Here is a 13,837-nt window from a genome sequence, read left to right as displayed (position 1 = left end):
AACTTTTTTCATTCTCTAATATACTACTATTCTCTAATAAAGAAATTAATATACCTCCAACAAAAACTGTGTTACTTAAAAGTCCTTCTATTTTGAAAAGTGTTAAGAGAAGTGATAACTACAGGAGTTTGACCTTCTATAGGAGTTTATGTGTCGCCTTTGAAAAGAGGGTACAAGTCTACAAATATATGCAAACATTGTGGAAAAAAATCACAACTCATATTGTAAATGCTTAAGGAAAGATACTCTTATACTTGTAGATTAAAACTGTTTCCCACTCTATATGTAAGTGAGGTGATTAACTATTTAGGCAAATGTCTTGGTTAGAGTCCTTAAGTTTTACACTTGTGGGGGTTATAATATTCTTTCGTCTGACAGATTATCTGGAGTCCAGGTTGTGTTCAGAGAATACAACCTACAACTTCTTGTGAAATTCTTATAAAAATTATGTTTGCGAGTAATATTAGTCATGGATGATTGAATAAAGGTTATATAGTCTATCCAGTCCTCTGTATTAAGTGTCCCCTTGCATCAAGCTAGAATAAGAAAGCTGTAAACAATGAACATCCTGTTTTAGTTCCTTATACAACTACTTTTATTGGCTTGTGTTTATATTTATATTAACTTCGTGAGCAAGAAGAGCCATTTTGGGTTTTGGAACTGAGAGTGACACAATGAAAGCAGTATATTGTGAAGATAAGTCTGTAATTTCAACCCCTCCCTTCATGTAATTAACAGGCCTAGAAAGTAAAAAGTTTAAGCCAGGTAAGTAATAGTTTAAAAAAATTAGTGTAAACTTTCACTTCTGGTCAAGATGGAGTTATAAGGATTAAAATTACCCTCCTACTGGAAGCATTCAAAGCTGGAAAAATTTATTTGAAACAAAGATTTTAAGACACTGGACAACTGTCAATGAAGGACACTGATTCCTGAGAGATGGTAAACAAACAAGGTGAGCCCAATGACTACCCCAGCTAACTGCCTTGAGAGAGTTTCCGGGTGACGGCACAGAAGAAAGGCACATAGAGTCTTCCAGCTTGCCTGAAATGAAGAGATGGTGTTGGGAGTCCAGGGGCACCAAGGTTGTTGGACTTCATGGAACAGAGAGCAGAAAAGGAGAGACCTGCACGTAGAAAAAACTCCAGATACTACAGAGGGTCCCCTCAAGTAGGCAGTAGAGTACTGATCAGTGCATTCATGTGAGGAAAAAAGCCAGGCCCTGGGAAATATCCACCCCCTAATATTAGAGGAAATGGTGCCCAACACTCATGATAGTATCATTCCCACCAGCCGGACTGGAAAGACCTCATAATTGGGCAGAGTACTCTGAAGAGTCTTCCCTCATTATTATGGAATAATTTACCCTAGACAAACACCCTCCAGTTCTAAAGTAGAAATCTTAAATGCAAGACCAGAATGGCTCAAACCATTTCTAAAACTTAATTGCATCCCAAAGCAAAGCTTAAGAATATTTTAGAAATACAAAATTGTTTACCACCCGACAAGGTAAAAGACACAACGTCTTGAATCCAAATATTAATCAGCATGCAAAGAAGGAAATTATAACACATGATGAGGGAAAAAAAATCAATCAGTTGAAAGCAATCCTGTACTAACACAGATGTCAAAATAAGCAAAGATATTAAAAGTTATTGTAACTGTATTTCATGAATTTCATATATTCAAAAAGTTCAGTAGAGACATAAAAGATATTATTTAAAAAATCCAAATTAAACTATAAGAAATGAAAACTATAATTTCTGACCAAAAAAAAAGCCCACTAGAATGGATGAATAGAAGATTAGACATTGAAGAAGAAAAGATTAGTGAACTTGAAGCCATGAAAATAGATACCATTTAGAATAAAACAGAGGAAAAAATAATAATAATAAAAAAGAAAAGTGCATCAGTGAGCTATAAGACAACTTTATGTGGACTAATAGGTATATACTTGGAATACCTGAAGCAAAAGGGGTATCAAAACTATAAACCTACAAATCCAAGAATCTCAACAAAAGCTAAGCACAAGAAACATAAAGAAAATGACACCAAGACGTATCATAAATAAATTGATTAAAAATGAAGATAGTGAGAAGATTTTAAAGCCACCCTGAGAAAAAGAATACATTACATGCACAAAAACAAAACAAGGAGGATAGTAGATTTTTAATGGGAAAAATGTGAAAAGACAGTGAATCAACATCATTCAAAGTATTAACAGACATAGAGAACAAACGTAGGGCCACCAAGGGGGGAAAGGGGTGGGGGGGTGGTGGTGGGATGAATTGGGAGACTGGGATTGACATGTATACATTAATATGTATAAAATAGATAACTAATAAGAACCTGCTGTATAAAAAATAAATAAATACAATAAAATTTTTAAAAAAGTATTAAACAAATGGCAACCTATATTTCTGTACCCAAAGGAAATAATTTTCAAAAATGAAATTGAAATAAAGACACTTTTGTAGACCTCCAAAAGCTAAAAGAATTCATCATCAGGTGACCCACACTATGAGAAATATTAAAGACAATTTTTTCAGGCAGAAGGAAAATTATATGAGAAAGAAATATTGATTTACACAAAAAAATGCAAAACATCAGAATTGGTAAACAATGTGTAAATATAAAATATTTTCCTTATATTTAAATTTCTTTAAAATATACAACTGTTTAAACAGATACAACTTCAATGTCATGTTGAGTGTGTATATATATATATATATATATATATATATACACACACACACATATATATGTAAGTAAACTATATTACAATGATAGAATAAGGGCAAGGAAGGGAAAATTAAAGTACACTGTTGTAAAATTCTTGTACAGGAAGTGGTATAATATAACTTGAAGACAGACTGTATAAGTTAATGGAATGAGCCATTGATATGGGTAACAACATGGATGAATTTCAAAATAATTATGCCAGTAAAAGAAACCAGGCAAAAAAAAGACTACATGATGTATGATTCCATGTGTATAAAACTAGAAAATGCAAAGTAACCTTTAGTGACAGCAGATAAGTCATCACCCAGGATGAGAGTTGGGGGGTGGGGTACAAAAAGGAATGAGAGAGATACATAAAAATGGGAAGTGAAGAAACTTTTGGAGAGTGATCAATATGTTCATTATCTTAATTTTGGTAATGTTTCCACAGGTTTATACATGTATCAAAACATAAAATTGTACTTATTAAGTATATATGGCTTATTGTATAAAAATTATACCTCAATGAAACCTTTAAAAAGACCAGTATTAAAAAATGCCAAATGTTTTAGAAACCTTGTTTTTTAATCTAAATAGTAAAGATAATTCCACAAGCATAATGTACTCTTTAGCTAACAGTTTAGTTATAACAGTATAACTAAAATAATTAATGTATGTCAGGAAAGCAGCTAAACTGAGCCTTAAATGCCTATCAATATTTTTTTTAATAAAACGAGAATCCAGGATTCAAAGGAAGTTATAATAAAATTAAAATGATATAGTTAAAGTTTTTCCTGAATATGGTTCTTTTCTATTCAACTTGTAAGTGAGAACTAATTTTCAAGTGCCCTTCTCTTCAATTTCTGAGATAAAGAATTTGTCTTTAATGAATAGTCTATCATTCATCGTAAAGATGAAATTTTTTGCCTTCTAGTGATATTCTTCTCAATATCACAAGTTCAAGTTTCAAATATATTTATTTTCTTATACAGTATTAAGACTAGATATCAAAAATTAACTTGGGCATTAAGAACCAGTGATATAGTTCTTTTGCATGCTGGTAGTTACGTAAATTGGTTATAAACTTTCTTCACAGGAACTTAGCAAAAGTCTTTACTTAACTGATTTAAGAACTGTGCTTCCAAATGTTTATTATGAATAAGTATCATGATGTGCAAAGATTTAGCTATAAGGATGCTCATTAAATGTTTGTTTACAATAGTGAAACAATTGAGTACAGCTTTAATGTCCAATGACAAAGTATTATTTAAATAAATGTTGGCACAGCCAAATAATTAAGTATGCAGCCACCATCAATGATGTTGATGGATATTTAATGGCCTAAATCCTATTTATAAAAAGTGAAACCGACAAAGTGCAATTTTCAAGACAACCTTCACAGAATGCTGCATTTTATATTTTAAAAGTCTGCGTTTATAGCAATGGATATGCAAATACATATATATGCAATCCCTTAGTTAATCCTATATTCCACTTACGAATTACTGTGAAATAAATCAGCTCAAAATGTTGTGACTCAGAACATTTTTAACAATTCTGTTTGTTGGATGGGACCACATGAGATCACCTATGAAGAGTGTAGATAGAGAGAAGGGGTCTCAGTGCTGAGTTTAGAGGCACACCAATGCTTAGGAGTTGGTAAGAGAAGAATCCAGTGAGGAGGACACTGAGAAGGATCAGCTAGTGAGGTAGCAAATTAACCAGCGGTGTGGAATCTGGAATCCAGGTAAAAACAGTGTTTCAAGGAAGAAGGAAAGAGCAACTATTGAGGCTCACAGGAAAGACAACAACAACAAAAAAAAAAAGAAGAAAGGAAAATTGAATACTGACCATAAGATTTTAAAATATAGAGGCTTTTGGTGACCCTGTCAAAAGCTGTTTCATGGATAGGTCCAAGAGAGAATGACAAGTTTGGAAGTGGAGGCAGTGAGAATAGCCAATTCTTTAGTTTTATTAACAAGCAGGTTTGCTTTATGATGGTGATACAAAGAATTAGCCAATTTTCTGAAGTCACCACAATGCAAAAATCAATGATCTCAATGCAATGGACTGAATGTTTGTATCCCCCCAAAATTCATATGTTGAAATCCTAACCCCAAATGTCATAGTATTAGGAGGTAAGACCTTTGGGAGGTAATTAGGTCATAAGGGTGAAGCCCTCATGAATAGGATTAGTGTCCTTATAAAAGGGACCCCCAGAGAGCTCTCTAGCTCTCTTTAGTAAGCTCTCTCTTATCTCATGTGCGGATACAATGAGAAGAGAGTTGTCCACAACCTGAAAGAGGGCTCTCACTAGAACTTGGCCATGCTGGCACTGTAATCACAGACTGCCAGCCTCCAGAGCTGTGTGAAATAAATTTTCATTGTTGATAAGCCACCTAATCTATGGTACATTGTTATAGCAGCCTAAACTAAGACACTTATGTCTTTCAATTTTGATTGAGGGGACACTGCAGATTTAACTTAATTTGTTGACTTATTTATTGTCAGAGCTGGACTCTTATCTGCTTGGCATTCTGTACCCAAATTAGAGGAATGATTTGTGAATAGGGCAGTGAGTCTCCCTTATGTAGACTTTTAATTAATGCATTTTTAGCACCAAGTCTCCTATCTGATCTCATCTTAGCTGGTATTTCTCAATTCCCAATGTTCTGAGATTCTCAAGAGAAAATAGGCTCCCTTTATGTCTCTACTTACTTTTCACTTTCCCTTGGAAATATCTTCCTTTATTTCTTTTTTTTCTATCTGCTCCATATCTTCTAAAAATGTATTATAATTTCTTAATTACTGAGGCCCCTCACCTGTTCTTTCATTTATGAGTTTACTATCATTTTTTTCCTTCTTTCATTTTAATGGACCTCAGGGAAGAGAGGAGATAAATGCATTTATTTAAACTGCCCCTTGTAACCAAAAGATTTGTGTGCATTTTTAGGTGGGGGGCATTGAAGAGGAGGAGGAATGGTTACATTAGGATCTTTACTCTCCAGCATAAAAATATAATAATGCTTTCTTTGGGAAGACAGAAACTATTTCAACAACATTGAATTAATCAATCTTTGAATAAAGTTGGTTTCTTTCAAAACTTTGGGCTTATCTAGTAGACATATAAACACACACACAAAAAGTTATAAGATAGTTTTATAACCACACATATTGCAGTTTTTCTTGGAAAGTGTTTGATCAAGTATAATATATACAGTGTATCTTTAGATGTGAGGCACGGGTATATTAAGGGCCTCAAGAATTATTTCAGAAACCATCAAACGGTACATGGAAATTTTAGGGATGTTCTAGGATGAACACAAGCCTTTATTTCATGGGGAAATCAAGAAGGTAATGAAAAGGAAATTGATGTTATGCTAGATAGTTCTCTACCTTAAGTAGTTACATGACTCTTGAAAAAAGAATGAAAGGAAAAAGTACAAGTGACCAACCTATTTTATTGACTGAGATATTCAGGATATATATCCATATGTTGTAATGGATGCCATAGTTTGACACTATAATCAAGTATAGATATAGATACTTAGATATAGGTATATACATATATACAATGGCATATATATTACATATATAAACGTTACCAATATATACACTGCTTAATCTTGATCTTGAGAAACTATATTTCCATAAACTTATAATTTTGATGTAAGTTTTAAAAATATCTTAGTGCCACCTGTGAAATTTGTGTTAAAAATACAGCATTCAGTCTTAACTTTTGCTGCATTGCCAACAATGGTTGATAAGTTTAGTTAAGAAAGAAAAAGGCGAGGGGGGACCTTCAAGATGGCGGAGGAGTAAGACGTGGAGATCACCTTCCTCCCTACAAATACATCAAAAATACATCTACATGTGGAACAACTCCTGCAGAACACCTACTGAATGCTGGCAGAAGACCTCAGACTTCCCAAAAGGCGAGAAAATCCCCACGTACCTGGGTAGGGCAAAAGAAAAAAGAAAAAACAGAGACAAAAGAATAGGGAAGGGACCTGCACCTCTGGGAAGGAGCTGTGAAGGAGGAAAAGTTTCCACACACTAGGAAGCCCCTTCACTGGCGGGGATGGGGGGTAACAGGGGTGAATCTTCGGAGCCACGGAGGAGAGCACAGCAACAGGTGTGCAGAGGGCAAAGCAAGAGATTCCCACACAGAGGATTGGTGCTGACCAGCACCCAAGAGGCTTGTCTGCTGACGCGCCAGGGCAGATTGGGGCTGGGAGCTGAGGCTCGGGCTTGGGAAGTCAGATCCCAGGGAGAGGACTGGGGTTGGCTGCATGAACACAGACTGAAAGGGGCTAGTGCACCACAGCTAGCCGGGAAGGAGTCTGGGAAAAAGTCTGGACCTGCCTAAGAGGCAAGAGACCATTGTTTCGGGGTGCACAAGGAGAGGGGATTCCTTCCCCATCTGCCCACAGAAGGCAGAGCACCACCTAAATGAACTCCAGAGGTGGGCGCAAGCCATGGCTATCAGCTCGGACACCAGAGATGGGCATGAAACGCTAACACTGCTGCTGCAGCCACCAAGAAGCCTGTGTGCAAGCACAGGTCACTATCCACACACACCCCCACCCCAAGAGCCTGTGCAGCCTGCCACTGCCAGGGTCCTGTGATCCAGGGACAACTTCCCTGGGAGAATACACGGCACGCCTCAGGCTGTTGCAACTCACGCCGACCTCTTCTGCCTCAGGCTTGCACCGCATTCCAATTATAACTACCATACCCCTTCCTCCCTCCTCCCCCAGGCCTGAGTGAGCCAGAGCCCTCTAATCAGCCGCTGCTTTAACCCTGTACTGTCTGGGCGGGAACAGAAACCTTAGGGCAATCTACACACAGACGTGGGGCCAAAACAAAAGGTGAACCCCGGGAGCTGTGTGAACAAAAAAGAGAAAGGGAAATTTCTCCGTGCATCCTCAGGAGCAGCAGATTAAATCCCCACAAACAACTTGATGTACCCTGCATCTGTGGAATACCTGAATAGAAAATGAATCATCCCCAAATTGAGGTGGTGGATTTTGGGAGCAACTGTAGGCTTGGGGTTTGCTGTCTGCAACTGACTTCTTTCTGATTTTTATGTTTATCCTAGTATAGTTTTTAGCGCTTGTTATCATTGGTGGATTTGTTTATTGGTTTGGTTGTTCTCATCTTTTTTTTATTATTATTACTTTTTTTATTTTAATAATTTAAAAATTTTTTAAAATTTATTATTATTTTTCTTTCTTTTTTTCTCCGTTTTCTTCTGAGCTGTGTGGCTGACAGTCTCTTTGTGCTCTGACCTGGTGTCAGGCCTGAGCCTCTGAGGTGGGAGAGCCAAGTTCAGGACATTGGACCACCAGAGACCTCCCGGCCCCATATAATATCAATCAACAAGAGCTCTCCCAGAGATCTCCATCTCAATGCTGAGACCCAGCTCCACCCAATGGCCAGCAAGCTCCAGTGCTGGATGCCCCATGCCAAACAACTAGCAAGACAGGAACACAACCCTACCCATTAGAAGAGAGTCTTGAGGGCATGTGATATCCAGTTACTAGGAAGGCTTCCCTACTCCCTGACCTGCTTCCTAGAATCACCTGGCAAACAAATGACTTCACCCAAATCCTTGTCAAAAGGCCTATTCTCATGGAAACCAAACTAAGGCAACAGATCACATTACTCTCCTCACTGCCTTCCAGAAAAGACCGAGCTCCTTCCTTCAGTCTTCAAAACCCCCCAGCACCCTGCCTTGGGTCTGCCTCTTCTGAACCACTCTCACCTTCTCCAGCCGCAAACTTCATACTCTGGCAACACTGAACTGCTCATGATCACCAGCAGCACCCTCAGCAGGTATGTCTCCCTGCCACAAAAAAACAACAACAAAAAAACAAAACAAAAAAACAAAAACAGCAACAACAAAAAATCATACTAAGTTCACAGACACCCCAAAAAACACCGCTGGACATGGCCCTGCCCACTGAAAGACAAGATCCAGTCCCACCCACCAGAACACAGGCACCAGCCCCCTCGACCAGGAAGCCTACACAACCCACTGAACCAACCTCACCCAGTGGAGGCAGACACCAAAAACAACAGGAAATATGAAATTGCAGCCTGCGAAAAGGAGACCCCAAACACAGTAAGTTAAAAAAAGTGAGAAGACAGAGAAATATGCAGCAGATGAAGGAGCAAGGTAAAAACCCACCAGACCAAACAAATGAAGAGGAAATAGGCAGTGTACCTGAAAAATAATTCAGAGTAATGATAGTAAAGATGATCCAAAATCTTGGGAATAGAATGCAGAAAATAAAAGTAATGTTTAACAAGGACCTAGAAGAACTAAAGAGTAAATGAACAAAGATGAGCAAAACAATAAATGAAATTAAAAATTCTCTAGAAGGAATCAATAGCAGAATAACTGAGGCAGAAGAATGGATAAAATAGTGGAAATAACTACCACAGAGCAGAAAAAATGAAAAGAATTGAGGACAGTCTTAGAGACCTCTGGGACAACATTAAGTGCACCACCATTCGAATTATATGGGTGCCAGAAGAAAAAGAAAAAGAAAAAGAAAGGGACTGAGAAAATATTTGAAGACATTATAGTTGCAAACTTGAAAGGAAATAGTCAGTCAATTCCAGGAAATGCAGAGTCTCATACAAGATAGATCCAAGGATCAACAAGCCAAGACATATATTAATCAAACTATAAAAATTAAATACAAAGAAAAAATATTAAAAGCAGCAGGGGAAAAGCAACAAATGACATATAAGGAAATCCCCATAAGGTTAACAGCTGATCATTCAGCAGAAAAACTGCAAGCCAGAAGGGAGTGGCAGGACATATTTAAAGTGATGAAAGGGAAAAACCTATGACAAAGATTACTCTACCCAGCAAGGATCTCATTTAGATTGGATGGAGAAATTAAAACCTTTGCAGACAAGCAAAAGTTAAGAGAACTCAGCACCACCAAACCAGCTTTACAACAATTCCTAAAGGAACTTCTCTAGACAGGAAACGCAAGAGAAGGAAAAGACCTACAATAACAAACCCAAAACAATTAAGTAAATGGTAATAGGAACATACATATCGATAATTACCTTAAATGTAAATGGATTAAATGCTCCAGTGAAAAGACACTGACTGGCTGAATGGATACAAAAATAGGACCAGTATATATGCTGTCTACAAGAGACCCACTTCAGACCTAGGGAAACATACAGACTGAAAGTGAGAGGATGGAAAAAGATATTCCATGCAAATGGAAATGAAAAGAAAGCTGGAGTAGCAATTCTCATATCAGACAAAACAGACTTTAAAATAAAGACTATTACAAGAGACAAAGAAGGGCCCTACATAACGATCAAGGGGTCAATCCAAGAAGAAGATATAACCATTGAAAATATTTATGCACCCAACATAGGAGCACCTCAATACATAAGGCGAATGCTAACAGTCATAAAAGGGGAAATTGACAGTAACACAATCATAGTAGGGGACTTTAACACCCCACTTTCACCAATGGACAGATCATCCAAAATGAAGATAAATAAGGAAACACAAGCTTTAAATGACACATTAAACAGGATGGATTTAATTGATATTTATAGGACATTCGATCCAAACACAACAGAATACACTTTCTTCTCAAGTGCTCATAGAACATTCTGCAGGATAGATCATATCTTGTGTCACAAATCAAGCCTTGGTAAATTTAAGAAAATTGAAATCATATCAAGTATCTTTCCCTACCACAACACTATGAGACTAGATATCAATTACAGGAACAAAATGTAAAAAATACAAACCCTTGGAGGCTAAACAATATGCTACTAAATAACCAAGAGATCACAGAAGAAATCAAAGAGGAAATCAAAAAATACCTAGAAACAAATGATTATGAAAACATGATGACCCCAAACCTATGGGATGCAGCAAAAGCAGTTCTAAGAGGGAAGTTTATAGCAATACAATCCTACCTCAAGAAACAAGAAAAATCTCAAATAAACAAGCTAACTTTACACCTAAAGCAATTAGAGAAAGAACAAAATATCCAAAGTTAGCAGAAGGAAAGAAATCATAAAGATCAGATCAGAAATAACTGAAAAAGAAATGAAGGAAACGATAGCAAAGATCAATAAAACTAAAAGCTGGTTCTTTGAGAAGATAAACAAAATTGATAAACCATTAGCCAGACTCATCAAGAAAGAGAGGGAGAAGACTCAAAACAACAGAATTAGAAATGAAAAAGGAGAAGTAACAACTGACAGTGCAGAAATACAAAGGATCATGAGAGATTACTACAAGCAACTATATGCCAGTAAAATGGACAACCTGGAAGAAATGGACAAATTCTTAGAAAAGCACAACCTTCCAAGACTGAACCAGGAAGAAATAGAATATATAATCAAGCCAATCAAAAGCACTGAAATTGAGACTGTGATTAAAAATCTTCCAACAAACAAATGCCCAGGACCAGATGGCTTCACAGGCAAATTCTATCAAGAATTTAGAGAAGAGCTAACACCTATCCTTCTCAAACTCTTCCAAAATATAGCAGAGGGAGGAACACTCCCAACCTCATTCTACGAGGCCACCATCACCCTGATGCCAAAACCAGACAAAGATGTCACAAAGAAAGAAAACTACAGGCCGATATCACTGAAGAACATAGATGCAAAAATCCTCAACAAGATACTAGCAAACAGAATCCAACAGCACATTAAAAGGATCATTCACTGTGATCCAGTAGGGTTTATCACAGGAATGCAAGGATTCTTCAATATACGCAAATCAGTCAATGTGATACACCATATTAACAAATTGAAGGAGAAAAACCATATGATCATCTCAATAGATGCAGAAAAAGCTTTTGACAAAATTCAATAAGCATTTATGTTAAAAACTCTCCAGAAAGTAGGCAGAGAGGGAACCTACCTCAACATAATAAAGGCCATATATGACAAACCCACAGCCAACATTGTTCTCAATGGTGAAAAACTGAAACCATTTCTGCTAAGATCAGGAACAACACAAGGCTACCCACTCTCACCACTATTATTCAACATAGTTTTAGAAGTTTTAGCCACAGCAATCAGAGAAGAAAAATAAATAAAAGAAGTGCAAATCAGAAAAGAAAAAGTAAAACTGTCACTGTTTGCAGATGACATGATACTATACACAGAGAATCCTAAAGATGCTACCAGAAAACTACTAGAGCTAATCAATGAATTTGGTAAAGTACCAGGATACAAAATTAATGCACAGAAATCTCTTGCATTCCTTTACACTAATGATGAAAAATCTGAAAGAGAAATTAAGGAAACACTCCCATTTACCATTGCAGCAAGAAGAATAAAATACCTAAGAGTAAACCTACCTAAGGAGACAAAAGACCTGTATGCAGAAAACTATAAGACACTGATGAAAGAAATTAAAGATGATACAAACCGATGGAGAGATACACCATGTTCCTGGATTGGAAAAATTAACATTGTGATAACGACTATACTACCCAAAACAATCTACAGATTCAATGCAATCCCTATCAAACTACCAATCACATTATTCACAGAACTAGAACAAAAAATTTCACAATTTGTATGGAAACACAAAAGACCCCGAAGAGCCAAAGCAATCTTGAGAAAGAAAAATGGAACTGGAGGAATCAGGTTCCCTGACTTCAGACTATACTACAAAGCTACAATAATCATGACAGTATGGTACTGGCACAAAAACAGAAATATAGATCAATGGAACGGGATAGAAAGCCCAGAGATAAACCCATGCACATATGGTCACCTTATTTTGATAAAGATGGCAAGAATATACAATGGAGAAAAGACAGCCTCTTCAGTAAATGCTGCTGGGAAAACTGGACAGCTATATGTAAAAGAATGAAATTAGAACACTTCCTAACACCATACACAAAAATAAACTCAAAATGGATTAAAGTGCTAAATGTAGGACCAGACACTAAAAAACTCTTACAGGAAAACATAGGCAGAACAATCTTTAACATAAATCACAGCAAGATTCTTGTTGCCCGACCTCTTAGAGAAATGGAAATAAAAATAAACAAATGGGACCTAATGAAACTTAAAAGCTTTTGCACAGCAAAGGAAACCATAACAAGACAAAAAGACAACCCTCAGAATGGAAGAAAATATTTGTAAATGAAACAACTGACAAAGGATTAATCTCCAAAATATACAAGCAACTCATGCAGCTCAATATCAGAAAAACAAACAACCCAATCCAAAAAAGAGCAGAAGACCTATATAGACATTTCTCCAAAGAAGATATACAGATTGCCAACAAACACAGGAAAGGATGCTCAATCATTAGAGAAATGCAAATCAAAACTGCAATGAGGTATCACCTTATACTGGTCAGAATGGCCATCATCAAAAATCTACAAACAATAAATGCTGGAGAAGGTGTGGAGAAAAGGGAACCCTCTTGCAATGTTGGTGGGAATGTATATTGATATAGCCACTATGGAGAACCGTATGGAAGTTCGTTAAAAAACTAAAAATAGAACTACTGTATGACCCAGCAATCCCACCACTGGACATATACCCTGAGCAAACCATTATTCAAAAAGAGACATGTACCACAGTGTTAATTGCAGCACTATTTATAATAGCCAGGACATGGAAGCAACCTAAGTGTCCATCGACAGATGAATGGATAAAGAATATATGGCACATATATTCAATGGAATACTACTCAGCCATAAAAGAAATGAAATTGAGTTCTTTGTAGTGAGGTGGATGGACCTAGAGTTCGTCATACAGAGTGAAGTAATTCAGAAAAAGAAAAACAAATACTGTATGCTAACACATATATATGGAATCTAAAAAAAAAAAAGGTTCTGATGTAACTAAGGGCAGGACAGGAATAAAGATGCAGATGTAGAGAATGGACATGAGGACACGGGGAGGGGGCAGGGTAAGCTGCAATGAAGTGAGAGAGTGGCATTGACATATAAACACTACCAAATGTAAAATAGATAGCTAGTGGGAAACAGCCACTTAGCACAGGGAGATCAGCTTGGTGCTTTGTGACCATCTAGAGGGTTGGGATAAGGAGGGTGGGAGGGAGACGCAAGAGGGAGGGTATATGGGG

This window comes from Eschrichtius robustus, chromosome 9, assembly GCF_028021215.1.
Source record: "Eschrichtius robustus isolate mEscRob2 chromosome 9, mEscRob2.pri, whole genome shotgun sequence".
NCBI lineage: Eukaryota > Metazoa > Chordata > Mammalia > Artiodactyla > Eschrichtiidae > Eschrichtius > Eschrichtius robustus.
This window is presented reverse-complemented; position numbering follows the sequence as displayed.